At 34.3% G+C, this 5,958-nt stretch overlaps 1 long non-coding RNA gene across 1 annotated transcript; it reads left to right on the forward strand.

Moving 5' to 3' along the window:
- Positions 1-1,980: 1,980 nt before the first annotated feature.
- LOC311282511 lies at positions 1,981-3,747 on the forward strand. The gene is made up of 3 exons (XR_014625954.1): positions 1,981-2,016; positions 2,452-2,497; positions 3,688-3,747. It is a non-coding gene; the product is annotated as an uncharacterized lncRNA (long non-coding RNA).
- The last annotated feature ends 2,211 nt before the right edge of the window (positions 3,748-5,958 follow it).

The raw sequence follows: 5,958 nt of genomic DNA on the forward strand, positions 1-5,958 counted from the left end.
TTGACATCCAGAAACAGTCCATAAATGACGTGAATAAAGATGTCCAATCCGGCCATAATCTAAACGTCCACTGACAGCCAGAACTAGTTCAGAACAGACGTTCATACTGACTATAATCTGGACGTCCGTTGACATCCAGAAACAGTCCATAAATGACGTGAATAAAGATGTCCAATCCGGCCATAATCTAAACGTCCACTGACAGCCAGAACTAGTTCAGAACAAAATGACAAACAATATCTGTAAATTAATTAACTGACTATATCATTAACTGTTAAATTGATCTTGCTGGTCAGACACCAACAGGGTTCATGATGCACACATGATGTTTTTAAGTCCTCCTGGGGTTTTACTATTTTACTATTTATGTTTTAAATTAATTTATGAAGCCACTGTAAAATGTATCATTACATGTTATATTGTTATACTATAATACTGTCATATTTTGTGCAGGCATTAGCTTACTTCATTGTAAATAGAAAAGCCTGGCAATGTAACTGCTAAATACCCAAGTATTGTGGTATTACATGTTTCTCACTGACACACTCATAACTCTTCAAGATCGGGCTAAAAGAAAATCCCAAGCTTCCTACTCATATTTTCATCATTGTGGCGGCGTTCATGTATGTTCAATTTGTAAATACGATATTTATGATACAGGTATGTTTTGAATGCATCAATAGCTTTAGTTTAGGGACAATCCATACAAACAATCTTTACTAAACAGACTGTCACAGTGAGAAGATTTTTGTCCTTTATCAATGCTAAAGGCCTAACCACTGCAGTTAACACCATGCTGTTAAATAAAAGTCTGTAGGCAAGTCTTAAGGTTAGGGTTAGGGTTAACTTTAACCCTTAATTTCTAACCCAGACCCGGTTTCACAGACAGGGTTTAGATAAAGCCAGGATTTGTCCTTAGTTCAATTTGGGTATTTAATTATAGCTTTTAAAAATGTGCCTTAGAAAAAAAAAAAAACATTACTGGCGTGCATCTTGAGACAAAACAATGGCACTGCCATAAGATATGTCAGTTGCTTTCAGGTAATACAGCTCAAACATGCATTTTAGTCTGGGACTACAGGCTTAAGTCTTGCCTGTGAAGTGTGAAACCCGGGGTATTATGTTGTAACTTGTATATAATTATGCCAATGTTACCAAAGTGTTGCGTTGGACAGAGGATTAACTCTAAACCAACAGGTTGTGTACCAGTGCCACTCAGGGTGAAAAAGGATGTTGACATTATTAGGCATAAGAGTGTTTCTAAAGGAAAGGTCAAGAATTTGTGAAAGTGTAAAAGGGTCATTATGGGTCACATGAATGTAACTGTCACCACCATGATACCCATTCATTACATTTTCATATAGATCTACATACAGAATTGTATATGAATATATGCAGTGTTTGCTCTGTTTAATACACTGTTTGCTCTATTAAATTGCGCTTTATCAGAACAGTGGTAAATAAATATTACATATGGTCAGTTACTGTAAGTTCTTACAGTATTTTTAATGTTTAATTTTTAATGTTTAATTTTTAATGTTTAATTTTTAATCATGCACTGCAATGAAAAAACAATTTAACCAATTGATTAAATATACAGCCAGCCTACAAATACAACCAAATAAATAGCACATTATATATATATATATATATATATATATATATATATATATATATATATATATATATATATATATATATATATATATATTCATATTTTCCTGTAATTGCAATGTTGCCACACTATTGGCTGTCTCTCCTCGCTGTTTTGAGCATGATTGATTATTCTCTGTTTATTCTGACTGTCATCCAGGAATCTAGCCAATGACAACTAAGCGCGCCTTTACGAGTCAAGTTTGAATAAACGTCAGTTGAGCGAGTCGGTGTTTGCTTTGCTGCTGCGCGGGATCTTCAATATTAGCCTATTCTGTGGGTTTTACATCGTCTAAAACATGGATTATTTTACATCGGACTGCTAAAGAATTTTAACAACGGACATATTGCAATCTACGGAAGGTAAATAACTTTATTTTATACAAATTCTGCTACATCAAGATATAGTGTATTAAATTGAGAATCTAAACGCGATTAGAGCAAAATTATTAGTGCATACGGTATTCCCAATGTATTAATGTTATGTGCTGCTAGCATGTGTAACGTTAACTTGTCTAACTTTATGATAAAAAATAAATGCTTTACAACGAGTGAACTGAGAATATTGTATCTTTAGACAGAAAGGAACTGTCACAGTCTTACTATAAGAATCTGCAAACTAGGCTTTTGAATCTATTGTTGATCGCGGGATGGCTAACCGATCAGTTAAATTAACGAGTCGTAATATGTTTTGGAGCTGGTGAGTCAATTTTGCAAGCTTTTTGTAAATGTCTCCGTTAGTAAGTAAAACAAATAACTAATATTGATGTGTATGTGTGTGTTTCCTTCATGATCCAGGCATTTTGGGAATAAATATTATCCAGCCACACGATGTTCAGATGCGGTGAGTATTGTCATAAAATACACGTGAAATAGAGGCAGAACATGTGAATCTGCTCAAATGCACTGGTTCAAACCCTCCAGACAAGCTTTATCTTCTTGAGTTTACAGGCCTAGCTGACCCAAAAATAAATGTCTTTCAAAATGAAAGTATTTTCAAACCTCTATAACTTACTTTTGTTTTGTGAAACACAAGAATTTTGGGAATAAAACAACTATATTCATTGTATGACAAAAATAAAAGACATTTTTCAAGATATCTTAATTATGGTTCTACACAAGCATCTCATAAAATTTCAACATGAGGGTGAGTAAGCTACATAATGAGATAATGTAGCTTACTCTATTTTATTGTATTTATTTTTTTTTTTTTTGGATGAGCTGTTCTTTTAAAGGATTAGTTCACCTCAAAGTTGAAAATTGTGTCATCATTTACTCACCCTCAAGTTGTTTCAAACCTGTATGAATTTCTTTCTTTCTTTCTTCTGCTGAACACAAAGAAAGATATTTTGAAGAATGTCTGTAACTTGGGTCCCATTGACTTCCATAGTATTTTTTTTTTCCTACTATGGAAGTCAATGGGACCCAAGTCTGTCTGTTTACCGACATTCTTCAAAATATCTTTCTTTGTGTTCAGCAGAAGAAAGAAATTCATACAGGTTTAAATCAACTTGAGGGTAAGTAAATGATGACACAATTTTCAACTTTGAGGTGAACTAATCCTTTAAGGACATTTGCTAAATTAACCATGTTTTATTTATTATAGTGTAGAAATCATGTTTTTATGGTGGATTTAATACAATAATTTATTAAGTGAGTATAGGAGCAGGCTTCACTGCATATATTAATAAAGCTTTAGAGTGCTGGCCTGGATAATTGTAATACGTAAAATAGGAAAGAGGCCGCACTATGCATAAACTTATATTTGCAAAAATGCGTTTCGGCGCGTGCAAACTGATGAAGGCACACGCCGAAACGTGTTTTTGCAAATAAAAGTTTATGCATAGTGCGGCCTCTTTCCTATTTTCCGTATTACAATAATTTATTACCATTTGGTTAGTGTCGCAAAACATTGTTAATTTTTAGTAAGGGTTCTCCAGATAAATATAACACTAATGGAACATTAAAAAAATGGTTCTATGTTACCCGATCAATAATCCTATTAACACTCTTTTTAAAAAAATTTTTTTTTAGATCAAGCATTGGACTTACGGAGCAGAATAGGCACCAACAGAGAAACAAGTCCATCACTAGTAAGTATCCACTGCAGTATCTGGTTACACTTTATTTCGATAGTCCACTTTAGAAATTTTACTAACTATAACTTTTCAACTACATGTCAACTAACTCTCATTAGAGTATTAGTAGGCTGTAGTAGACAGTCAATAGACTGGTAGGTTAAGTTTAGATGTTAGGATTCGGGTTAGGAGAATAAGTTGACTTGTAGTTGCCGAGTAACTTATAGTCAGTAGAATGTCTGTTAGGGGACCAACAAAACAGAGCGTTAGCAAATATTAAGCAGACAGTCTACTAATACTCTAATGACAGATAGTTGACATGTAGTTGCAAAGTTACTTATAGTTAGTAGAATGTCTAAAGTGGACTATCGAAATAAAGTGTTACCCAGTATCTAAATCCACAGTCAATTTTAAAGGCACAATGCACTCCGAAATTAAAAAATGATCTTTTTTTTTTCTTCACTCGTGCCATTCCAGATGTATATCTGACTTTCTTTCCACAAAGATTTTTTTTTAAATTATCCATTATTCTAAGCCAATATAATGCAAGTGCATACGCCAGAAACTTCATACAGCCTACTCACAGCTTGCTGTGTTGTTCACACAAGATGTTTTCTGCACTTATCATGTGAGCAATGCTCTTGGACTTTTTCGACCTTCAGCATTTTGGTGTCTATTCACTTGCATTATTTGACACACAAACACAAGAGATGGATAATATTTCTAAAAGTCTAGTTTATTTTTTCTAAAATATGTGTTTTCATCTGAAGAAAGAAAATCATATACCTTTCGGTCGGCATAAGGTAGATAAAATGAAGGGGGAATCAGTTTGCTCTCCTTTACCTAGTATTATTTATAAACCTTACATGTGATTTAATAAATGTACAATTAAAGGGGTGTTCCAAGCAAACATCTAAATCCCTTCACAAAGAGCCCTTCCACAAAAGGGTTAGCAAAGGGGGACATGCATGCGATGGTAAATTAACTTAAGTAGCCTAATTTTATCTTATAGTAATTGTATATTATATTTATGGTAATGTGACCTAGGATGGCAAGTTCCTGTGATTCATTTTAAACTAGATATGGTGGAAGAGTTCCATTTAACATAGAATAATTGAGTTGTTTGTTTGGGTTTGCTATATTACACACATTTTCATCATACCGAAGTTCCATAGGTAAAACTTTTATTAATAGATGCGTTAATGTAACTACCTGCAGGGTTAAAAGAAAAGACGTCAAGAACACACAAACTTAAGGAACTTTTACACAACAACAATGTACTAAAAACGGAAGAGTTTTTTCTTTGTACAGATGACAACGTTATTAAAACGATTACCGTTTGGACAGATCCACTGTGTTAATCTACATGTTCCTTCTTTTGGTGATGCACATTTTTCTATCAGACATAAGTTTTAGATACCAGACAAAACGAATGAAATGTGACCCATGCTAATTAATTCCCCCCTTTTACCTCTCTCTTTTATCTTTCTGTGGCCAGGATCCGTCATTCATCAGAACAGCTACCAAGAGAAGTGAGTATTCGTCCTCTACCTCCTTTGTCTCAATGTTATTTCAACACAATTGGTATCCAAAGTACTATATGTATGTTTATATTAGGGGTGTAAGATTAAGAAAATGTCATAATTCGATACAATTGCGATTTTCGATTCAAAAACGATTCTTGATAAATAAAAAAACGATTCACAGTATGTAAATGTAGTTACTTTTCCTATGTAGGTATTAGGGATGTGCATCTCCATAACTGAGGCCGATACGATGCGCATCTCGATGCATAGCCAACGATACAATACATTAATGATACAGATAAGCAGCTGCCAGCTACCGATGCAATGCAATACGATTCACTATTATTACAATCCGGCGATTCGATTTCGATTCAACGCATTGCAAAAATATGATGCTATGCAATTCAATATGGTATAGATAGTTAACTTTAATTTCTTTTGTTCAGACATAGGGCAAATCATAAAGTAGCTTAAGTGCCATCTGACTTTTAACACATGGCTCTCTCACAATCAAAAGATTTGGTTTCCACAAAAAAAGCAGGTACTGTAGGCTAACTGACCAGAAAGCAGGTGCTGTTATTATGTGCTTCACGGGCCGTTTATCAGTTTGGACCAGTGCAGCGCGAGCCGATCTTGATCAAGCGACACTGTTAGGCTTCTACACGGCGCTAATAGATCCCCACTGAAGTAATAACGTCGCT

Source organism: Rutilus rutilus, assembly GCF_951802725.1.
Source record: "Rutilus rutilus genome assembly, chromosome: 23".
Taxonomy (NCBI): domain Eukaryota; kingdom Metazoa; phylum Chordata; class Actinopteri; order Cypriniformes; family Leuciscidae; genus Rutilus; species Rutilus rutilus.